This window comes from Pan paniscus, chromosome 7, assembly GCF_029289425.2.
Source record: "Pan paniscus chromosome 7, NHGRI_mPanPan1-v2.0_pri, whole genome shotgun sequence".
Lineage (NCBI taxonomy): Eukaryota > Metazoa > Chordata > Mammalia > Primates > Hominidae > Pan > Pan paniscus.
In genome coordinates this window covers 26,320,433-26,345,604 of record NC_073256.2, presented here as the reverse complement: position 1 = coordinate 26,345,604, position 25,172 = coordinate 26,320,433, and the positions used below count along the sequence as shown (strand labels likewise).

Here is a 25,172-nt window from a genome sequence, read left to right as displayed (position 1 = left end):
ACAGTGGGAGGATTCTTTTGAAATTCAAATCCAACCTATTTGTTGCTTAAGCACACACAAAATACTGAGACCTGGGGTCCAAGAGGCAATACTTCCGCTGCAAGTGCATGTTGCAACTTCGCGTGATGTTCCCAGGGCGGTTCTGCGGCGAGTTGCGGCTCCGCGACTGTGGGCGCGGGCCCCATTTCGGGCCCCGTCGGCCGGGACCGCGCCCAGGGCTTCTCAGTGACTCGCTTCCCAGCACGCAAGAGGCATTCTCGTCTCTTTCTCTTCGAATGCACCCGAGACTTCTCCATGGAGCAAGGAGAAGATGAGCAGGCGCTGGTTTCCCTTTTCTTTTTTGCTCCCATTTCCCAGTCTTGATTTTTTTTTTCCTTTCTCTCTCTCTCCCGAATCATGCAGACCTGGAACTCCTGAGATTCGGGTCCTCCTGCAGTTCCCAAAGCTTTGGATCCATCCGAGTTGTGGGTAGACGCGGGTTAGTCTCAGGGTCTTTCTAGGATGAGCCCCAAGCCCAAGTTCTAAGGCGAGGGGGAGGCGAAGAGGTCAGGGCGACAAACGCCAGGGACTGTCCCCGGAGAGGTCATTTTTCCATTTTCCATGCACATCGATTTCACTCTAGCTGCCAGATGGACACTCGACGGTCAACGTTAGAGATTTTTACGGAGTCGGGGGCAGGAAGCGGGACGAATTGAGACGAGGGTACATCCTTTGCTTCCAAGGGTGGCCGAGCCAGACCGAAGGCCTGGGCGGGAGGTCACGTCCTCCCCTGGCCACCCACAGCGCTCCCCAGCCGCAGGCCTGGGCCTAGAAGCCGCGCCCTCCCGGCCGTGCAGCCGGTGAGCCTGTGCGCCCGGCGCCCGCAGTGCGGCTCCGGGCCTCTCTCTGATCCACTTCAGTACCTGCGGCCTCGAGGACCCCACCCTGCATCCCGGGAAGCCTCAGAACTTGCAAGAAAGAGGGGCTGGCAGGTGCAGCCTGGGAAGAGGACCCCGCCGCGAAAGCGCTTGGGGGTTGGGTTTTATTTGCTGGAGTGGGGGGTCCGTCTCAGTGCATCCTCCTGGATTCCCCATTAGGACGCCCCGCCCATACATCCAGCCTCCTCTCCCGCATACCCCCAGTGACCCGGCCAGGGAGCGGGCATCTTCCCCCAGGACCCAGAGACGTGTCCTCGCCATCCCCAAACACCGTCCTTCCCCACCCCCGCAACCCTCTCCACAGAAGCCAAAACCACAACAAAAATCTTCAACCCACAAAGAAAAAGACACATTCCTCCTTCGGCCTTAGTCAGCGTTAGTTCCAGATCCGAAGCCGGAGGGGACGGAGCCGCTCGAAGTCGGTTGGAAGGAAGGCGCAGAAGGCTCTTTCTGTCTCCATGAATCTCCTTGCAAATGCAACCGCTGCTGCCATTAGGACGCGGTCTCTGTTTGCAAAAAAACTCAATTCCTTCCATTTCCTCATCTGTTGGGTCCATCAGCGTGCAGTGAGTGATGCAAGGTCCCTTTGGGTCAACAGGCCGTCCCCTGAAATAACTTTCAGAGCCCTGGCCTCAAGGTCATGGGCCGGGTGGCCTCTACAGGCCACAGGTCAGGACCAGGATGTGCCTGACTGAGGCTGTGCCACCGAGAGCTTCGGACGTGCGGGAAGGTGCCCTGAGCTGCACGGGGGGCTTCTGTCAGCCCCCTCCCACTCTACACAGATTGATGTGGCAATATTTATTCCCATTTAATTGAGACACTGGTTTAATTTCAGATTGCTTCGGCTTAAGGCCCAATGGGGTTTTCTGCAGCTCTTTTCCCCAGTGCCTCTACAGAAATTAATTGCTGTTAATATCCAATTTTGGCTTTATTATTCGTTAGCCAATTATGTATCCCATAGCCCAGGCCCCTTGCTGCTCTCAGCCTCTGCTGGAATCAGCTCACACTATGCCGGGCTTCTGCTTTTCTGCCTTCCCCTGTATTCAAACTCTGTCCTCCCAAGATGATTTACCGGCCCGTCAGGCATTTTGCTTGTGTCCCAGCGCTAGCTGAGCTGGGGGAGGTGTCTTTAAGACGTTTTCCCCTTTTTGAGGGAAATGTCTTCTTTGCAGTGGAAATAATTTCCATTTAAAAAGGAATCTAAGCTTCTCCACTATCCCAAGATTTGCTTTCTCTGGAGCCATTTTTGGAGAGCAGTTTTCCATCAAAAGCAAGCAAGGTGCCCCGGCCTCAGGGCTCCCCTCCCCACCTCCCTAGGAGCCCCTCCGAGACTGTCTTAAAGCCACCACATAGACATAACACCATAGATTCAAACAGGGTGCTTGGAGGATGTCATTCCACATTTCAAGGAGGGAAACTTGAAAAAGCACTATTTTCAGAGATGAGGAGGGTAGCTCTCCCCTCCTCCCCCACAGAGGCCCTGGAAACCATTCCAGCCTTGCACTGCGCAACCCTGCTTGATGGAGCTGATGCAACTGGGGGCAAGAGCCTTTAAAAAGTGTTCTTTTGCCTTGGTTTTTTGTGCCTTGAGTTCACTAATAGAAGCAAACACTTCCCATCACTGGTGCTCTGGAAACAGAAACATACAAGTGAGAATCCTAACGACAGCAGAGGCCCTTCTTTGTCTGCTTCCTCTCCTTCCCCCCTTGGAAAGAATGCCTCCCATGCCTTAATGTGCCCTCACACTTATCTCTAGCAGTTCCGTAACAACCTGCGCAGTGTCGGCATCAGAACCGAATGCAGAGAAAACAATACGTCAGAGCTGCTGGCTTGGACTGCGGCCCCTACAGATGAAGCCCGAGGTGGGAGTTTTTCTTCTCCGCCTGGAAATCCTATGGTCAGATTTGTCGTAGGGGGGAGGTGGGTGGTGACTGTGGTGGAGGGCTGGGACATTGTTAAGAAGGTGCCTTACGCAGAAGGCTCAATAAATACCACCCAAATTGGATGTAATTAAATTAGCAGCAGCTGTCCTGCTTTTCCTGTTGAAAAGCTACAATTAGGCATGAAGGCCTCTTGGGCAAAGGCTAGTTAGAGTGGCGTCCTAGGAAAGGAGGGGGCTAACAGTGTTTCTGGTTCATCTTCTATCCTCAGCCCCTGCCTAGCTTGTCCAGAGGCATGGACTTTTCTTTTCTTTTCTTTTTTTGTTTGCTCGTTTGTTTGTTTTTGAGATGGAGTCTGGCTCTGTCGCCCAGGCTGGAATGCAGTGGCATGATCTCGGCTCACTGCAACCTCGGTCTCCCAGGTTCAAGAGATTCTTCTGCCTCAGCCTCCCGAGGAGCTGGGATTACAGGCAGGCATCACCATGCCTGTCTCATTTTTTGTATTTTCAATAGAGACAGGGTTTCACCATGTCGGCCAGGTGAATTGGTAATATTCGAAAAATATTACCAAAGGACTGCCTATGGTCTCGAAATCCCGACCTCAGGTGACCCACTCGCCTTGGCCTCCCACAGTGCTGGAATTACGGGCATGAGCCACCGCACCCAGCTGAGTTTTATTTTTAAAATAGTCCAAGCATAAAGACCCCACATACCGTGCCCAGTCCCAGACAGAATTTCTGGGAAAACAAGAGGGAAAAAAAAAACAAAACTCTTTTTTAGAACCCTTCTATGGTCCTTCGAGAGCACTTTAACTTTCAAAGATCCTCATATTCAAATCTCTCTTGTCACCACTCCAATTCACATCTCAACCGAGGCCTTTCCCACTGGGGTATGCCCTCTAAACAAGACTAATAACAACAACAACAACAACAACTATAATCAACTTCTATTTCCTTCTACTCTCCTTCCCCCAGCCCCTTGAAAGTATCTATATTCTCAATGCTCAAGAGGTATTAGGATAAAGACAGTGAGGTTAAAGCATTTCATACTAACACGTGAGCCACTTGAACAAGTCTTTTAACTTCCCCAGAGATATTTAACATTTTAGAAGAGGTGGGCATGGTGGTTCATAACTGTAATCCCAGCATTTTGGGAGGCCAAGAAGGGAAGATCACTTGAGCCCAGGAGTTTGAGGCCAGCCTGGGCAATATGGCAAGACTCCATCTCTACAAAAAAAACAAAACAATTAACCGGGCGTGATGGGGCACAATCCCAGCTACAGTCCCAGCTACTCAGGAGGCTAAGTGTGGGAGGATCGCTGGAGCCCCAGAGGATGAGGCTGCAGTGAGCTGTGTCCGGGCCACTGTGCTCCAGCCAGGGAGACAATAGTGAGAAACTCTCAAAAAAAAAAAAAGAAAGAAAGAAGGAAAGAAAGAGAAGAAAGAAAGAAAGAAAGAAAGAAAGAAAGAAAGAAAGAAAGAAAGAAAGAAAGAAAGAAAGAAAAGAGGCACTTACCTACCAAGTCTAATTGTAGGAGTTTCTTGTAAAGGCACCCAAAAGCAGTAAGGAAGAATCACATCAGAGCCTCCACTTTCTGCTTGAGGATAACATCATTGTTCCTTTGTTCCAGACACATGGGTGCTCAACCTTTTAAACATAACACAACAGGAAAACACATGTAAAGAAGCCTAATGAATCCTCATGGCTTGCTCTGTCCTCTGCCTCCTCTATTAGTACCAACTGGTAGGAGCACCCCAAGCTTTTGGCAGGGACATCTGTGATGTCGATACCTGTGATGACAGGTAGATATCAGTCTAGGTCAAGGCTACTGCATCTTTGCAAATTTGAAGCCAGCCCTTTGCATAATCGTGAATTCTGATTTTGCTATTTCCAAGAGTTTTTTTTTTTTTTTTTTTTTTTTTTTTTTTAGACAGAGTCTCACTCTGTCACCCAGGCTGGAATGATGTAGTGGTGCAATCTCGGCTCACTGCAAGCTCCGCCTCCCATGTTCAAGTAATTCTCCTGCCTCAGCCTCCAGAGTAGCTGGGATTACAGGCGTGCACCACCACGCCCAGCTAATTTTTGTATTTTTTAGTAGAGATGGGGTTTTGCCACATTGGCCAGGCTGGTCTCGAACTCCTGACCTCAGGTGATCCACCTGCCTCGGCCTCCCAAAGTGCTGCGATTACAGGCATAAGCCACCGTGCTCGGCTTCCATGAATTATATTTAACGAATTATTTGATTAAATACCAGACTATGTGACACAGTAAGCCCACTTCAACCTGATAACCCAAGGTAGATGCAAAGTGGCTCCAGGCAAAGCTGGAACTTGGGACTGGACACTTCCCTGGGTTGGTTTTGGTCACTCTCCCATCCTCAGCCAGCTCCTTCCCTTGCTTAACCGGAACTCTCTCATGTCCTTGCAGCCCCGGCTCTCCAAGCACCCTGTCCCATGTCCCATTCTCAGTGCATCTGAGCTTCCCGCAAATGGCAAAGCCGGCACCCAGGAGCAAGTTCTCGTGGGGCAAGAAGCAGATGTGTTAGGACTTTCAGGGAGAGTGAGAGCCTTCCCAGCCTCCAGCCAGCCTCTTAGAAAACTTTGCCTTTGGAAATGTCAATTATCTCTCCCTTCTTTCCAGCCTTCTACTCCTACCTCAGCATCTTGCCGCCTTCATGTGGACAATTAATCAACAGCAACAGCATAGTGTGAAGGTAGGTAGCCTCGCTTTTTTTTTTTTTTTAGATGGAGTCTCGCTCTGTCACCCAGGCTAGAGTGCAGCAGCATGATCTTGGCTCACTGCGACTTCTGCCTCCCAGGGTCAAGGAATTCTCCTGCCTCAGCCTCCTTAGTAGCTGGGATTATAGGCGTGCGCCACCATGCTTGGCTAATTTTTGTATTTTTAGTACAGATGGTGTTTCACCATGTTGGCCAGGCTGGTCTCAAACCCCTGACCTCAGGTGATCTGCCCCACTCAGCCTTCCAAAGTGCTGGGATTACAGGCCTGAGCCACTGTGCCTGGACTGGACTGCTTTTCTATTGTACTAAACCTGTCCTATCTGATTCCCGAATCACTCATCACACTATTGACCAAAACCTATCCAAGACAGCATGTGGGAGCAGCTAGGAAAATTATTTAATGTGATCCCAGGGCCTCTCAGAAGCCCAGACAGACTTGGTACCTTCCTTTTTTTTCTTTTTGAGGCTTCCAGTACATTCAGAAATGCCAAATCAGAGCTATAAAAATTGCTGTATGTATAGCATCTTCCAAAAATATTACCAAAAGGAATGCCTATGAGAGCCTTTGAGACTGTAACACTCTGTGTGATTCCGTGAAAAGCCCCTGGATGTTAAGGCCTCAGCCCCCAGAGAAAGCGAAGCCCGCTATGACCGCCAGCCTGGTTATCACATTACGTCTGCTTGGTCCCCGGCGCTACCACCAGGCTGTGTAACTGTGCGTCGGTTGTTAAACCTCTCTGAGCATCCTCTGTAAGAAGGTGATATAATGATGCTATCTAATTCAAAGGGTTATTGTCAGGAGGAGATGAGATAATGCATGTGAAAATATTCAGCATATCACAGAGCTCTGTTCAATAGAAATATAACACAAGCCATATGTGGTGTTTAAAATTTTCTAGTAGCCACACATTTAAAAGTAAAAAAGAAACATATGACGTTAATTTTAATCATATATTTTATTTAACCCAATACATATAATCAAAAATGTCATGATGGTGCACACCTGTGGTCCCAGCAACTCAGGAGGCTGAGGGGGAAGGATCACTTGAGCCCAGGAGTTTGAGGCTGCAGTGAGCCATGATCACACCATTGCACTCCAGCCTGGGTGACAGAGCAAGACCCCATCTCAAAAAATAATACATATTAATGAGAAGTTTAACATTCTTTTATTCATACTAAATCTTCAAAATCTGATGTGTATTTTATACTCCCAATGCATCTCAATTCAGATGCTAAATTTTCATCAGAAATACTTGTTTCTCATTTAGATTTCATAAGATTTATATAATAGTTGAAAAAGTACATTCACATACCCATGTTAGTTCCAACCATTCTTAAATATTTTCTAATAACTGAATAGAGTATCTGTTTTTAAATTTAAATTTAAATTTAACAATTAAATTAAATTTTAATTAATTTAAATTAAAATTTAATTTAAATTAAAAATTCAGCTCTTCAGTTGCACTGAGCATATATATTATATATATTTTATATATAATATATAATATATATTATATATTATATATTATATATATTTTATATATAATATATAATATATATTATATATTATATATATTTTATATAATATATATTATATATTATATATAATATATATTTTATATATAATATATATTATATATAATATATATTATATATAATATATATAATACATATATATATGTAATATATATATATATATATATTTTTTTTTTTTGAGCCGGAGCCTCACTCTGTCATCCAGGCTAAAGTGCAGTGGCACGATCTTGGCTCACTGCAACCTCCATCTCCTGGGTTCAAGCGATTCTCCTGCCTCAGCCTCCCAAGTAGCTGGAATTACAGGCATGTGCCACCACGGTCAGCTAATTTTTGTATTTTTAGTAGAGATGGGGTTTCGCCATATTGGTCAGGCTGGTCTCGAACTCCTGACCTCAGGTGATTCACCCACTTCGGCCTCCCAAAATGCTGGGATTACAGGCGTGAGCCACCGCCGCCAGCCCTGAGCATATTTCAAGTACTTAATAGCCACATGGTTAGTATCTACCACACAGTGCAGGTGGAGCATACTATTTGGCACATGGTAAGTGCTCAGTGAATACTCACTGCCATTACCCTTAGGCCCAAGGAGCAGCTCCTTCTCTTTTTTCAGATGCCAAATCTGAAGCCAGGCCTGTCATTTGTTCTGTGCGTGGCCTGTGAAATGGATGAGTCCAGGCTCCGCATGTTCAGGGCCTCTTTGGAATATGTCTTAGTCCTTTCTGGGTGCTGTAACAAAAGACCACAAACTGGGTGGCTTATAAACAACAGAGGGCTAGGCATGGTGCCTCACACTTGTCATCCCAGGACTTTGGGAGGCTGATGTGGGAGGATCACTTTATCCCAGGAGTCTGAGACAAGCCTGGGCAACATGGAGAGACCCCATCTCTACAAAAAAACAAAAATTAAAAAATAAGCCGGGTGCGGTGGTGCATGCCTGTGATCCTGGTTACTCCGGAGGCTGAGGCAAAAGGATTGCTTAAGCCCAGGAGGTCGAGGCTGCAGTGAGCCATGATTATGCCACTGCACTTTAGCCTGGGCAACAGAGTGAAACCTTGTCTCAAAAATAAAATAAAATAACAGAAATAAATTTCTCACAATTCTGGAAGCTGGGAAGTCCAAGATGAAGGCACTGGCAGATTTGGGGTCTGATAGGGTCCACTCCCTTGTTCATAGATGGCGCCTTCTCACTGACCTCACATGGCAGAAGGGGCAAAAGAGCTCTCTTGGGCCTATTATAAGGGGACTAGTTCTATTCATGAGGGTTCCACTTTCACAACTTCATTGCCCCTCAAAAGCCTCCACCTCCTAACACCATCACCTCAAGGGGTCAGGATTTCAACATATGAATGGCGGGGGGACACAAACATTCAGACCGTAGCAGGGAACAATTTTATTTATGTTTTGAGATAGGGTCTCATTCTGTTGCTCAGGCTGGAGTACAGTGGCACAATCACAGTTCACGGCAGCCTCATACTCCTGGGCTCAAGGGATCCTCCCGCCTCAGCCTCCTGAGTAGCTGGGACTACAGACATGCACCATCACCCCTGGCTAATTTTTAAAATTTTTTTTGTAGACAGGGGATATTACCATCTTGCCCAGGCTGGTCGCAAACCCCTGCACTCACATGATCCTCCTACCTTGGCCCCTCAAAGTGCTGGGATTACAGACATGAGCCACCGCACCCATCCAGGGTAAAATTTCACAGTCCCTGAAGGGGCCATTTTCCAGGAACATCTTCCTGACCTTCCCCACTGGGATTCTAGGAAGGCTTTCAGGCTCTCCAGGATTGTCTTGCCATGCATGTGTGTGTAAGGAGCAGGGATAACAAGCCTTTGTGGAGGGTTATTCTTTGAAACAATAACCCAGTACATCTGTGCAGCAGAAATAACAAGACGAGCATGGTCACACTAGTGACTGATAGCTGTTCCTATTCACAAGCCAAATGAGGAGAAAATAGACATGGGTGTGGTACATGTTCCTAAATTTAATTCTGTGCTAATTTCTCATTCCATTAATAACCAGGGTTCTCATCCTCCCCTATAGTCATGTTTTTCAACTACTCTTTATTGAAATTGTGCTGCCTGTCAATCACCAATGTTAGCTAGGTGGAATTTGTGGATGAATAAGACTCACGCCCTTCCTGCCCTCAGCAAGCACGCAGTCCAGTAGATAAGACAAATACATTAGCAATTATGACAAAGCCAATATGAGCAGTCCCATACAAGACAGACAGTCAAAATGCCAGGAGAGTTCAAATGAAAGAGACATGTTTTCCAATGAGAGGGCTGGGGAAACCTCAAGAGGCAGGTGGGATCTGGGGTGGAGGGAACACCGTAAGTGGTAAGATTAGCATCCACTCCATCCCAGATGTGAGGAAGTTTTGCAGAATTAAGCATAGGTACAATGACAATATAGGAGAAGGAAAGTTTGGGGCTAGATTGCAGGTGGAAATGGCTGGGTCATATGGCAATTCTGTTTTGCTTTGTTTTATTTTGTTTTGTTTTTGAGACAGAGTCACTCTGTCACCCAGGCTGGAGTGCAGTGGCGCAATCTTGACTCACTGCAACCTCTGCCTCCCGGGTTCAAGTGATTCTCCTGCTTCAGCCTCCTGAGTGGCTGAGATTACAGACGCCCACCACAACGCCCAGCTGATTTTTGTATTTTTAGTAGAAATGGGGTTTCACCATGTCAGCCAGGCTGGTCTCGAACTTCTGACCTCAAGTGATCCACTAGCCTCCGCCTCCCAAAGTGCTGGGATTACAGGTGTGAGCCACAGTGCCTGGTAATTCTGTTTTTAATTTTTTGAAGACCTACCATACTACATCATTCCATATACCCACCAACACTGTACAAGGGCTCCAATTTCTCCACATCCTTGCCAATCTTTGTTATGGTGTGTGTGGGGTGTGTGTGTGTGTGTGTGTGTGTGTGTGTGTGTGTATAGTAGCCATCCTTAAAGGGTGTGAGGTGGTATCTCATTGTGGTTTTGATTTTCATTTCCCTAGTGATTAGTGATGTTGGGCATCTTTTCATGTCCTTCTTGACCATTTGTTTACCTTCTTTGAAAAAATGTCCAAGTCCTTTCTTTGCCCATGTCTTAATTGGGTTGTTGGTTTGGGTTTTTTGTTGTCGTTGATGCTATTGTCATGACAATCATTACTTTGGCAAATTCCAAGGCAGTTCTCTTGTTTGTTTGTTTTTGTTTTTTTTGTTTTGTTTTGTTTTGAGACAAGGTCTCTCTCTGTCACCCAGGCTGGAGTGCAGTGGCAAAATAATGGCTCACTGCAGCCTTGACCTGTGGAGCTCAAGTGATCCTCTCACCTCAGCCTCTGAATTAGCTGGGACTACAGGGGCATGCCACCATGCCTGACTAATTTTATTTTATTTTTTATTTTTAGTAGAGATAGAGTCTTGCTATGTTCCCCAGGCTGCTCTGGAATTCCTGGGCTCAAGCAATCCTCCTGACTTGGCCTCCCAAAGTGCTGGGATTACAGGTAAGAGCCACCATGCCCAGACTCCAGTGCAGTTTTGACAAATGAGGTGGAGTCAGCAGCCCATTACCCACTGAATAAAGCCTAGCTCTCCTAAGTCCTGCACTGGGTGGTGCGCTGCTCACCTGAATGCCCAGTGATTGTCCTGTGCCTCCCCACCACCTGGTTTATTTGCTTAAATCCTCAAACCTCCCTCCTTGGTTGGGTTGCTGAAACCCTTCCTACACCTTTCCTGCCTCCGATTCCTGAGAGCTACATTTAACCTCCACAAGGCTCCTATTCCAAATCGGAGGAAGCACTGAAAACAAAGCACTTTCGCATCCTTCACCCTGATCTGTAGCATATTATTCAGAACTCTTATGATTTCAAGTGACAGAAACCCAAGCTGAACCAGCTGAAACACTCAGAGGTATTTAGTATCTCATGGAACCCAGTGCCCCAGGGACAGGCAGAAACGCTGACTTGAACATCTCTTTCTGAGTTTCTCATCTCAGCGCCTCTCTGCAGATGTTGAAATCTTCTTTTTTTTCTGCTAACTGGCCTCTGCTTCCCAGGTTCACAGCAAGAAACATGGCCATTGGGATGTCCCAAGCTTTGCATTTTATAGCCCAGCTTAGGTCAGGTGGCCACCCCTGTGCCAGTCAACTTGACCGAATGGATGGAAAACCTCAACTGATCAAGCTGGAGTTAAGTGCATGCAGGGAGCACCTATGGTAACTGTGGATGGCAGGGAGGGCAGCCACCTAGAAAAAGGTACTGCTGGCCAGGTAAGACCACAGGTATCCACAACTACCACCAATCTGCTGTGAACAGTTCCTCTGAAGTTGTGCAATAAGCAAGCCGTGTGATGCTGGTCCTGGTAGAATATCTTATTTCTAAACTCCAAACCATCAGATTGGCCTCTACCTCCCCATTTGCCCTCCTCAGAAGATCTTGACACCCAAGTTCACCCGATCCTCTGGAGTCCTGTGGTTTGAAATACTGACCATTTGTCCCAATCCTGGAGCCAAGGTCCCAGCATGCTCTGTGTCCAAGTTCAGATTACCACAAAAGCTGGTTGCGAAGACCACAAGTTGTTACCGATTTGTTTTTTAACCAGTTGTATATACAACATTTGGTGCTTTTCACAACACCACACTACCTCTGTCTTACTGTACTGTTTCTCTCCCTAGCAAGCTACCAACATTTCCTCTCTCCTCTCTAAAACATGAAAAAAAGGAGAGAGAGAGAGAGAGAGATGCAGGTAATGCCTATACTCTCATCTCCTATGGGGTCCTTGAGACAATGGATTCCAAAGAGCAGTTTGGAACATGAAGAAAACCCCAACGGGGAGGTCCTGCTCCCAAGTCTCACTAATTCTGGATTTAATTCTCCCCTGTGGGCCAGGTGTTGAATTAGTGGCCCTCCCACCCTACCTTCTGTTTTCTATGATCTCGTCTCATCTAATAAAGGCTCCAGATCTGAAAGTCTCTGAGACCAGAACCTTAATCCAATTAAAGCCTGGTAAAGCAAACAAACTTGGGAAAGACAAAGAGGTGAAGAGGTTAACAGCAGACAAAACCTCCACTGACAAGCTAAATTAGCCTTGCCCACCTCAGGAGAAGGTGTAAGGTGGACAGCGGGGACTGCTGGTAGTGATTAACATTTGCTCGAAATTCTAAGGAGCTAATTTTTTTTCCAAGTTAAATGTTAACCTGTGAAAAGAGGAACAGTAACTATGTGAAGAGGAATGTGAAGAAGAAAACAGAAAGACCAGCCTGCTGGGTGGATGTCTTCCTCCCAAAGTAGTCGAGACCAGGGATACTGAGGAACAGTTTTCCATTTATCCTTCATCATGTCCATTCAACAGGGCCACTGAGCTCCAGATGAGCATGGAAAGATGGAGGAGCTGCCAAACCTGACTTTGGAGGCCCTGGTCAGGAGCCCGATGGAGGCCTTCCAGTTTTACACCCTTTGTGAATTTGTCGGTGGGGTGGGTTTGTTCTGATGCCATGAGTAGCTTCCACTGGAAAAGGCACCATCTCCACCCAACATTTTAGGTATGCTGGTGCTTTGGGAGGACATTCTTGGTGCAAATAATCGTCTGAACATTCTTTGCTATCCTTTGGTAGAGGCTTTATTTACCACAATGAAGAGTAGAAAGATTATGATGTGAGTGTGTTTTGGTGTGTGTGTGTGTGTATGTGTGTGACTATTAGTGAAAACTGCTAGTAATATGTCAGTGTGGAGAGAAATTCAGTCCTCCCACAAGTGGTGAGGCCCAATATTAAGGGACAGAACATCAGTGAGCACCACATTAAGGCACTATTCTCGACAACTGGGAAGAAGCAAAGAAAAATGTGTCATGCCTCTTACCTTTTAGGGACTTATAATACAGGAAAGAGAAGACTTGTATAAATGGCTAAAAATATACTGAGGAGTATAACTAATAACTAATGCAGAGTGTGCTGGTAAAAGTTTGTGTGGGTTCAGGAATGTCAAAAGTTGCAGCTGCTGTGAAAGCCAATATGGCGGGTCCTCAAAAAATTAAATGTAGAATTACCATATGACTCGGCAACTCCACTTCCGGGTATGTTCTTAAAACGATTGAAAGCAGAGACTCAGACAGATAATTGCACACCCATGTTCACAGCAGCATTATTCACAATCGCCAAAATGTGGAAGCAACCCAAGTGTCCACTGGCCAATGAATGAATGAGTAAAACATGCTATGTATCAACAGTAGAATATTATTCAACCTTAAAAGGAAACAAATTCTGGTACGTGTTACAACATAGATGTACCTTGAGTGGAAGAAGAAAAAAGAAAGAGCAGTCCACTGGGTGTATGTCTTCTTCCCAAAGTAGTTGGGATCAGGAATGCTGAGAAACAATTCCCCATTCACCCTTCAACATCTCCATTCAACAGGGCCACTGAGCTCCAGGATGAGTATGGAAGGATGGAGGAGCTGCCAAGCTTGACCTTGGGGACCCAGGTCAGGAGCCTTCTGGAGACCTTCCAGTTTTATGCCCTTCGTGAATTTGTTTGTGCGATGAACTCTATGAAGTGAACTAAACCAATCACACACAAAAAATAAAACTGTATGATTCCACTTATATGAGGCACCTAGTCAAATTCAGAGACAGAAATAAAAATGGGGGTTGATAGGAGGGGGGAGGATGGAAGAGTGGGAAGTTACTGTCAATGGGAACAGATTTTCAGTTTTGCCAAAGAGTTCTGGGAATGAATGGGGTAATGACTGCACAACACTGTGAAGGTACTTAATGCCCCTGAACCACATACTTAAAAAATGATTAAGATGGTAAATTTTATGTAAGGGTATTTTACCACATTTTTTTTCAAATTCATGTAGTTTCAGATGAGACTTTATAGAAATGTGGCATTGAGCTGCCTGAAAGAACAGATGAATTTCAGTATATAAAGAAGAGGAAGAAGGACATTAGAGACCAGGGGAAGGACACGAAAGGATCAAAGGCAGTGAAGTATCTATCCATGGGTACCCACAGTGAGTGGTTTAAGTTTCCTGGAACAAAGGGTTCCAGAAGGAAAACAAGGTCAGCCAGCCATTGAAACCCAGACAATGGCGAGCCTTGAAGGCTAGACTAGGGAGTTTGGATTTTATTCTCTAAGTCAGCACATCCACCGTTTCCATAGTGTTCCACAGGACACTAATTCTATGAGATGCTCTGAAAAAAGCGGAGGAAGGGAGCCATGGACAAACAGGTCTCAGAAAGGCTGCATAGCCCTATGGCCAATTTGCCATGCACACTAGCTTACATTGGTAAATCCTGACGTAAAGATATCTGCCTCATTTTGCTAAAGTCAGTGTTGCCCAAACTTGTTGGATTATGCTGCCCTGGGATTCTCGTGACACCTATTAACATCCTCCAAAAGCATTCCACATGTTTAGGGAAACGTCTCCCTAGTAAAGGCAGCTATTGGAGCTTTTTAGCAGAGGCATTTACATGGTCAGAGTGCTGCTTTAGGAAGGCTAATCAGATGGCGGATTGCTGCTTGGATTGAGGGGGATAGAGACAAATGACTAGAACGGTGGATATGTCATTAAGGACTGGCGCATGTCAGATTTCTAGTGTCCGAAACACCGAAGAGACATGTCAAGCACCGAGAAGACACCCTGTTACTGAGATCAAATGCTGGCAATCAGCAGACTCCTCCGCCTTCCCCAGATTTTGACTCACCCTACCCTGAAGCACATAGGATCCACCATGGGTTCACGCCCCTCCGTGTCTCTCAGCCCCCAGAGGCACATGAAGTGGTGCGTTGGAGTGACTGGTGCCAGCTCATGGAAGCCGCTACCTGGGAGTTTCGCAAGAACCATTAGTAGAAGACTGCCATGGTGGGGCCACCTATACCGTGGAAATCAGCCAATGCTACAAATGAGAGCTTTTGTTTGAGGGGGATCCATTTACCAGCACACCACTGACCAGGTGCCAAGTCGGGATCAAATGTGTAAAGGTTATATTAGAGAAAGCACTTGTGTGAGGAAAAAAAAATGGGAAGGGAGGTAAGATAGGCTGCGATGGCGTGTCCGACAGCAAACCAGGGAAGGGAAGAGAGAGGAGAGAGGGAAAGGAGGTGGCGTGGACGTGTCCCAGACTGCATGCCCTCTAAGGAAGGGTCAGCGAGTCCTCCAGCCAGCCAAAGTCAGCTATCCGTGGATGTCTTCCAGGAACCGGCGTTAGATCCTTGCAGCAATCAGCCACTCACAGGGAGCTGCCCGCGGGGAGGGCAGCCCAGGGCACACACAGCCATGGATGTCTGCGCGCAGCCGCCTGGGCCCTTGATTTGTTGACGCTTCTCGTTGATGATGGTCCGTGAGACTCATGCTCATTACCACCACCGCCCACCCCTTGCCCCACACAGATCTGTTTCTCCAACCAGGGAAGTTCAGAAAGCAGCTCCTCCAAGGTTCCCAGGGGCCTTTCTTCCTGAGCGATAAACCACAGCCCCCGTGACGGCCGAGGGTCTTGGAGCATCCCTAACCCCTCCTCCGCCCGGCATTTAAATTCCCCTCACCCTCAGCTATCAGGTAAGCAGGTGTCGGTAGCTTACCTGATGGGATGACCCTCGTTCCTGAAGGGTCTAAATTAGAATCACACCCTGCTCAGTCTGGAGTGACTGCACCTGCGTATTCACAGTTACAAGTGGGTGAGGGAGCCGCAGGAGGCACCTGAGCCCAGCCCCTGGGTTCTGCCCTTGTTCCTCCCCGCCCCCACTAGGTAAAAGAGCGCCTGCCTCCTGCTGCTGATTAGGTCAATAACGCATGCCAATAAGATGATTTCTCTTTTAACCTGCTGATCCTTGCGAACGAGGCATCCTGCGTGTCCAGGCAGCAGCTTCGACTTGCGGTTCAACAGGACCCTTACTGTGTCTCCTGGCCAGAGCGTGTCCTCTTTTGGATCCGGACCTCCAACCCTGCGTAACCCAGAGTCGCAGAGCAGGAAGCCCCAAATCCCCCAGTGGGTCTTAGAGACTGGTGGTAAGTCACCTCTGCTTCTACTCCTTAGTTTCCAGACTCATGGGTCTTTCCTTTTGGGGACACACTGACATATACAAGTCTTTGCACACTGAAGGATGGCACCTCGTCCTTGTGGGGGTTTCCTCTGAGTCAGCACTTCAGTTGCTCCTTGAAAAGGCCATGCCAGCATTCTATGAGGCCAGCTGCCCTAGGGGGTTGCAGTGTGTGATACAGTGAGTGAACCCCATGGTCGTGGGCTATGAGGTGTGTCTCTTAGTTGGCTGCTGTGCTGTGTGGGACTCATGGCTATGGCTCAGGCATTCTATAATCCCCCAGATGGTAGTGCTGGCTGAGATGCTCTGGGCAGGAAAGGCAGATCCATTCCCAAAGTATCTACACCTGTGAAGACAAACCACTGGCCCTTTTAGGTTGGTGTCCTATGGTAATAGCGCCATAGCAGGTGCAGCTCTGCTGCTGACATTCAGAGGCACAGTGGCTAGACTGGTAAGCCGGAGCCATGCCGTTGACCTCTTACAGCCTCCATCTCCACACCTCAGCCATCTATCTGTTCGTGTTCCTGTCATGCCAGTTCTGGGGTGGACACTGACAGCCGGCATCACTGGGCCAAGTCATCTTGTCTAATTGATTGTTCAGAGGCTCTTCCATGATGGATGTGTCCTAGTAGACATGAATATGTGCAACAGAATCCTTCACACTGTATGCCCACTCTCAAGTGTACATTCACACACCTCAGCCCCACACCTCCTTAGTCACTATCCAGGATTTGCACAAATTCTCATCTTGGGCCACTTTTATTTCCCTATGCAAAGGGTTGATGACAAGGTGCACTGTTCACAACCCTGTCTCCAGGGAAGAGCTCATCTCTCCACTGAGTTTCAGGGACACCCCTAAATCTGACTGTCATCTGTTATTTTTCATTTTTATTTATTTTTATTATTATACTTTAAGTTCTGGGGTACATGTGCAGAAAATGCAGGTTTGTTTCATAGGTATATCCGTGCCATGGTGGTTTGCTGCACCCATTAACCTGTCATCCACATTAGGTATTTCTCTTAATACTATACCTCCCCTAGCCCCCCACCTGCCGATAGGCCCCAGTGAGTGATGTTCCCTTCCCTGTGTCCATGTGTTCTCATTGTTCACCTCCCACTTATGACTGAGAACATGCAGTGTTTGGTTTTCTGTTCTTGTGTTAGTTTGCTGAGAATGATGGTTTCCAGCTTCATCCATGTCCCTGCAAAGGACATAAACTCATTTTTTATGGCTGCGTAGCGTTCCATAGTGTATTTGTGCCACATTTTCTTTATCCATTCTATCATTGATGGGCATTTGGGTTGCTTCCAAGTCTTTCCTATTGTGAATAGTGCCTCAGTAAACATATGTGTGCATGTGTCTTCTATAGCAGAATGATTTATAAATTTTGGGTATATACCCAGTAATGGGATTGCTGGGTCAAATGGTATTTCTGGTTCTAAATCCTTGAGAAATCGCCACACTGTCTTCCACAATGGTTGAACTAATTTACACTCCCACCAAGAGTGTAAAAGCATTCCTATTTCTCGACATCTTGTCCAGCATCTGTTGTTTCCTGACTTTTTAATGATTGCCATTCTAACTGGCATGAGATGGTATCTCATTGTGGTTTTGATTTGCATTTCTCTAACAATGAGTGATGATCACTTTTTTTCATATGTTTGTTGGCTGCATCAATGTCTTCTTTTGAGAAGTGTCTGTTCATATCTTTCACCCACTTTTTGATGGGGTTGTTTATTTTCTTGTAAATTTGTTTAAGTTCTTTGTAAATTCTGGATATTAGCCCTTTGTCAGATGTACAGATTGCAAAAATTTCCTCCCATTCTGTAGATTGCCTGTTCACTGTGATAACAGTTTCTTTTGCTGTGCAGAAGCTCTTTACTTTAATTAGATCCCATTTGTCAATTTTGGCTTTTGTTGCCCTTGCTTTTGATGTTTTAGTCATGAAGTCTTTGCCCGGGCCTAGATCCTGAATGGTATTGCCTAGGTTTTCTTCTAGGGTTTTTATGGTTTTAGGTCTTATGTTTAAGTCTTTAATCCACTTTGGGTTAATTTTTGTAAGGTGTAAGGAAGGGGTCCAGTTTCAGTTTTCTGCATGTGGCTAGCCAGTTTTCTCAACACCATTTATTAAATAGGGAATCCTTTCCCCATTGCTTGTTTTTCTCAGGTTTGCCGAAGATCGGATGGTTATAGATGTGTGGTGTTATTTCTGAGGCCTCTGTTCTGTTCCTCTGGTCTATATATCTGTTTTGGTAACAGTACCATGTTCTTTTGGTTACTGTAGCCTTGTAGTATAGTTTGAAGTCAAGTAGCATGATGCCTCCAGCATTGTTCTTTTTGCTTAGGATTGTCTTGGCTATGTGGGCTCTTTTTTGGTTCCACATGAAATTTAAAGTAGTTTTTTTCTAATTCTGTGAAGAAAGTCGTTGGTAGCTTGATGGGGATAGCATTGAATCTATCCTATCCATGAGCATGGAATGTTGTTCCATTTATTTGTATCCTCTCTTATTTCCTTGAGCAGTGGTTTGTAGTTTTCCTTGAAGAGGTCCTTCACATCCCTTGTAAGTTGTATTCCTAGGTATTTTATTCTTTTAGTAGCAATTGTGACTGGGAGTTCATTCACGATTTGGCTCTCTATTTGTCTGTTATCGGTGTATAGGAATGCTTGTGATTTTCACACGTTGGTTTTGTATCCTGAGACTTTGCTGAAGTTGCTTATCAGCTTAAGGAGATTTAGGGCTGAGACAATGGGGTTTTCTCAATATACAATCATGTTATCTGCAAACAGAGACAATTTAACTTCTTCTCTTCCTATTTGAATACCTTTCATTTCTTTCTCTTGCCTTATTGCCCTGGCCATAATTTCCTATTCAACATAGTATGTTGAATAGGAGTGGAGAGAGGGCATCCTTGTCTTGTGTCAGTTTTCAAAGGTAATGCTTCCAGTTTTTGCCCCTTCAGTAAGTCACTGGCTGTGGGTTTGTCATAAATCGCTCTTGTTATTTTGAGATACATTGCATCGATACCTAGTTTATTGAGAGTTTTTAGCATGAAGAGCTGTTGAATTTTGTTGAATGCCTTTTCTGCATCTATTGAGCTAATCATGTGGTTTTTATCACTGGTTCTGTTTATGTGATGTATTACGTTTATTGATTTGCATATGTTGAACTAGCCTTGCATCCCAGGGATGAAGCCCACTTCATCATAGTAGATAAGCTTTTGGATGTGCTGCTGGATACCGTTTGCCAGTATTTTACTGAGGATTTTCATACTGATATTCATCAGGGATATTGGCCTGAAATTTTCTTTTTTTGTTGTGTTTCTGCCAGGTTTTAATATCAGAATGATGCTGGCCTCATAAAATGAGTTAGGGAGGATTCCCTCTTTTTCTATTGTTTGGAATAGTTTCAGAAGGAATGGTGCCAGTTCCTCTTTGTACCTCTGGTAGAATTCGGCTGTGAATCTATCTGGTCCTGGACTTTTTTTGGTTGGTAGGCTATTAATTACTGCCTTAGTTTCAGAACTTGTTATTGATCTATTCAGGGATTCAACTTCTTCCTGGTTTAGACTTGGGAGGGTGTATGTGTCCAGGAGTTTATGCATTTCTTCTGTATTTTCTAGTATATTTGCATAGAGGTGTTGATAGTATTCTCTGATTGTAGTTTGTTTTTCTGTGGGATCACTGGTGATATCACCTTCATTGTTTTTTTTATTGCATCTATTTGATTCTTTTCTCTTTTCTTGTATATTAGTCTGGCTAGCAGTCTATCTATTTTGTTGATCTTTTCAAAAAACCAGCTCCTGGATTCATTGATTTTTTGAAGGGTTTTTCGTGTCTCTATCTCCTTCAGTTGTGCTCTGATCTTAGTTATTTCTTGTCTTTCGCTAGCTTTTGAATTTATTTGCTCTTGTTTCTCTAGTTCTTTTAATTGTGATGTTAGGGTGTCAATTTTAGATCTTTCCTGCTTTCTCTTGTGGGCATTTAGTGCTATAAATTACCCTCTACACACTGGGTAGAGGGAAATTTATTTAAATGTGTCCCAGAGATTCTGGTATGTTGTCTTGGTTCTCATTGGTTTCAAAGGCGTCTTTATTTCTGCCTTCATTTCGTCATTTACCCAGTAGTTATTCAAGAGCAGGTTGTTCAGTTTCTATGTAGTTGTATGGTTTTGCGTGAGTTTCTTAATTCTGAGTTTTAATTTGATTGCACTGTGGTCTGAGAGACTGTAATGATTTTCATTCTTTTGCATTTGGTGAAGAGTGTTTTACTATCAATTATGTGGTCAATTTTAGAATAAATGTGATATGGTGCCGAGAAGAATGTATATTTTGTTGATTTGGGGTGGAGAGTTCTGTAGAGGTTTATTAGGTCCACTTGGTCCAGAGCTGAATTGATGTCCTGAATATCCTTGTAAATTTTCTGTCTCATTGATCTGTCTAATATTGACAGTGGGGTGTTAAAGTCTCCCATTATTATTGTGTGGGAGTCTAAGTCTCTTTGTAGGTCTTTAAGAACTTGTTTTATGAATTTGGGTGCTCCTGTATTGGGTGCATATATATTTAGGATAGTTAGCTCTTCTTGTTGCATTGATTTCTGTACCTTTATGTAATGCCCTTTTTTGTCTGTTTTGATCTTTGTTGGTTTAAAGTCTGTTTTATCAGAGATTAGGATTACAACCCCTGCTTTTTTTTGCTTTCCATTTTCTTGATAAATATTCCCCCATTCCTTTATTTTGAGCCTATGTGTGTCTTTGAACATGGGGTGGGTCTCCTGAATACAGCACACTGATGAGTCTTGACTCTTTATCCAATTTGCCAGTCTGTGTCTTTTAATTGGGGCATTTACCGCATTTACATTTAAGGTTAATATTTTTATGTGTGAATTCGATCCTGTCATTATGATACTAGCTGATTATTTTGCCCATTAGTTGATGAAGTTTCTTCATAGTGTTGATGGCCTTTAGAATTTGGTATGTTTTTACAGTGGCTGGTACCAGTTGTTCCTTTCCATGTTTAGTGCTTCCTTCAGGAGCTCTTGTAAGGCAGGCCTGGTGGTGACAAAATCTCTCAGAATTTGCTTGTCTGTAAAGGATTTTATTTCTCCTTCATTTATGAAGCTTAGTTTGGCTGGATATGAAATTCTGGGTTGAAAATTCTTTTATTTAAGAATGTTGAGTATTGGCCCTCACTCTCTTCTGGCTTGTAGGGTTTCTGCAGAGAGATCCACTGTTTGTCTGATGGGCTTCGGCCTTTGTGGGTAACCCAACCTTTCTGGTTGCCCTTAACATTTTTTCCTTCATTTCAATCTTGATGAATCTAACAGTTATGCATCTTGGGGTTGGTCTTCTCGAGGAGTATCTTTGTGGTGTTCTCTGTATTTCCTGAATTTGAATGTTGACCTGCCTTGCTAGGTTGGGGAAGTACTCCTGGATAATATCCTGAAGAGTGTTTTCCAACTTGGTTCTATTCTCCTTTTCACTTTCAGGTACACCAGTCAAATGTAGGTTTGGTCTTTTCACATAGTCCCATATTTCTTGGAAGCTTTGTTCATTCCTTTTCATTCTTTTTTCTCTAATCTTGTCTTCTCACTTTATTTCGTTAAGTTGATCTTCAGTGTCTGATATCTTTTCTTCGACCTGATCGGTTCGGCTATTGATACTTGTGTATGCTTCACGAAGTTCTCGTGCTGTGTTTTTCAGCTCCATCAGCTCATTTATGTTCTCTCTAAACTGGTTATTCTAGTTAGAAATTCGTCTAATCTTATTTCAAGGTTCTTAGCTTCCTTGCATTGGGTTAGAACATGCTCCTTTAGCTCAGAGGAATTTGTTATTACCCACTTTCTGAAGCCCACTTCTGTGATTTCGTCAAACTCATTCTCTGTCCAGTTTTGTTCCCTTGCTGGCGAGGAGTTGTGATCCTTTGTAGAAGAAGAGGCATTGTGGTATTTGGAATTTTCAGGCTTTTTGTACTGGTTTCTCCCCATCTTCATGGATTTATTACCTTTGGTCTTTGACATTGGTGCCCTTCGGATGGGGTCTCTGAGTGGATGTCCTTTTTGTTGATGTTGATGCTCTTCCTTTCTGTTTGTTAGTTTTCCGTCTAACAATCAGGACCCTCTGCTGCAGGTCTGCTGGAGTTTGCTGGGAGTCCACTCTAGACCCTCTTTGCCTGGGAATCACCAGCAGAGGCTGTGGAATGCAAAGATTGCTGCCTGATCCTTCCTCTGGAAGCTTCGTTCCAGAGGTGCACCCACCAGATGCTAGCCAGAGCTCTCCTGCATGAGGTGTCTCTCGGCCCCTACTGGGAGGTGTCTCCCAGTCGGGATACAAAGGGGTCAGGGACCTACTTGAGAAGGCAGTTTGAACCTCAGCAGAGCTCGAATGCTGTGCTGGGAGGTCCACTGCTCTATTCAGAGCCACCAGGCAGGGACATTTAAGTCTGCTGAAGCTGTGCCCACAGTTGCCTCTTCCCCCAGGTGGTCTGTCCCAGGGAGATGGGAGTTTTCTGTGTAAGCCCCTGACTGGGGCTGCTGCCTTTTTATCAGAAATGTCCTGCCCAGAGAGGAGGAATCTAGAGAGGCAATCTGACCACAGTGGCCTTGCTGAACTGCAGTGGGCTCTGCCCAGTTTGAACTTCCTGGCAGCTTTGTTTACACTGTGAGGGTAAAACCGCTTACTCAAGCCTCAGCAGTGGCGGATGTCCCTCCCCACACCAAGCTTGAGCATCTCAGGTTGACCTTAGACTATTGTGCTGGCAGTGAGAACTTCAAACCCGTGGGTTTCAGCTTGCTGGGCTCCATGGGGTTGGGACCCGTTGAGCCAGACCACTTGGCTCCCTGGCTTCAGCCCCCTTTCTCTTCTGATCTCAGAAGCTAAGCAGGTCAGGCCTGGTTAGTACTTGGATGGAAGACTGTCATCTGTTTCTAGTTTGCTCCCCATATTCAGCCAACCCATTTGCAAAGGAAGCTTGGGATTTTCCTCCTCTTTCAGCCGATCATGCAGGATCTCACATACAGTCAGAGATGATGTGATGAATGACAAGGGAGTCTGCACTACTTGCTCATATAGCTTACTCATGCCCTCTGGGCCAGGTGAGCCCCAGCCTGGGATGGACCACGTCCATGGTATGATGGGACTGCAGCTGTCAGACTTATGGTTTTGCAGGTCAGACAGGACCCAACTCACCATGGGCAGTTCCCAATGCGTGATCACCAAGTACCCCATGGGCAAATTGGTCAAGTGTTCCATCTCCACTATAGCCTGGTAATATGCTGAAAGCTGATTCTCAAAGGCTGTATCAGTTTCAGAGGATGATGGCACAGCCTCACTCCAAAGTTCCAGCGGCCTCCATTGCAATTCTTCCAATGTACCTGCCGTAAGCTTTATATTGTGCTTTTTCTCACTACTGACACCTCCACCACCATAGGATCTGCCAGAATTCATGGCCTAAGCAGCAGGGCAATTGCACCTCAGTCTGGACTTGCTGAAGTACCCCTTTCTACTCTGAGCCTCCACTTGAAGATGGTCACCTTTAGTGTCCCTCAGTATATGGGCCAAAACAGTATTCCTAGTTGCAGAATGTGTTGCCTCTGGAACCCAAAAAGGCCTGTAAGGTGCTGGGCTTCCTTCAGTGGGATAGAGGATGCAAGATACACAAAGGTTTTTTTTTTGTTTTGTTTTGTTTTTTTACTTTGTAGGCCCCTGACTCTACTGGATTCCTAAAATCTTCACTGAAGTGGCCAATCCCTGGCTCTTCACAGGGCTTACTCACCCCCAACTGGAGTGCATGTGTCTTACCCAAGCCTCTAGCATACCAGCCACCTCTTCCTCATTTTGACCAATCAGCAGGTTGGCACCCATGTAATGATGTAATCTAGATGTCTTCAGACTACACGATGACCAAGAACAGAAGAGTTCCTGTAGATGTAAGACAAAACTGTGAATGCTTATTATTGTCCATCGCAGTAGAATACAGTGTTTCTGATCCTCTTTTCTGATTAGAATGGAAAAGAATGCATTCAGCAAATCAATGACCACCTATGAAGCTTTGCTAATCCATCCTAACAGTGATGCCATGTTCAATACAGTCACTGAAATCGAGGCTACTACTTGGCAAAAGTCCATAGTAGTCTATGGTCATTCTCCAATATCCAACCAGCTTTTGCAGAGTCCAGACTGGCAAATAACCTGGGCCACCACTGTTATATCCTTAAGTTTTAATGACGGTATTAATCTTCCCCTCCCCAACCCCTGCTATGATATTGTTTTTTATTACTTTGGCTGGGTGTGGGGTGTGAGGAGTTCAGTTCAGAGATTCCATTTGGCCTCCTCGACTATGGTACCTTCATAATCCACAGACCAGGGCCTGATGTGGAGGTTACTCCAACTGCCAGGTACACCCATTTCAGTTGTGCACTTCAGGCCTGGAGAAATGACCACTGGTGGATCTGCAGACCCAGTGTGTCCACTGTGAGCTGGACTTTACTGGAACTCCATTTATCACCTGGCCCTCATAGACCTCCACTCTTAGAAGGGGATATAATGACACCTTGGATCTCTGGCTATCAATGTCATTGCAAATCCTGGGTCCAATTGTTCTCAAAATATCTGGCTATTCCCTTTTTCCCAGTGTACAATCTCATCCAAATAAATTAAGTCCCTTTGGGGAAGGATTTGGGGGAATCCTCACAAATGCATACTTGCCTAGTATTATAGATTCCTTCTTTTCAGGGACTGTCTCTTCAGTCTGTGGGTTTCTGATGTTAAAATTGGCTCAGGCTTAGGAATTGAACAAGGGATCTTGAATTTTTATTCAAGCCCACTGGACCTCCATTCTTGCCTTATTTGTCTTGTCCTTTTCTTTTCTTTTCTTTTCTTTCTTTTTCTCTCTCTCTCTCTTTCTCTCTCTCCCTCCCTCTTTTCTCTCTCCTTACTTTCTTCCTTTCTTTTTCTGTCTTTCTTTCTTTCTTTCTCTTTCTCTTTCTTTCTCTTTCTTTCTGTCTCTCTTCCTTCCTTCCTTCCTTTCTTTTCACTTTTTTTTTTTTTAAGAGAGAGGGTCTTGCTTGGTTGCCCAGGCTG

General features: G+C 45.3%; 1 long non-coding RNA gene across 2 annotated transcripts; it reads left to right on the top strand.

Moving 5' to 3' along the window:
- Positions 1-2,786: 2,786 nt before the first annotated feature.
- LOC134730958 (uncharacterized) lies at positions 2,787-24,790 on the top strand. Of its 2 annotated transcripts, none has more exons than XR_010112905.1 (3): positions 2,787-5,510; positions 10,470-16,062; positions 23,792-24,790. It is a non-coding gene; the product is annotated as an uncharacterized LOC134730958 (long non-coding RNA). The 2 variants fall into 2 exon arrangements; XR_010112904.1 differs by having other exon boundaries at positions 2,787-6,540; positions 8,576-16,062.
- The last annotated feature ends 382 nt before the right edge of the window (positions 24,791-25,172 follow it).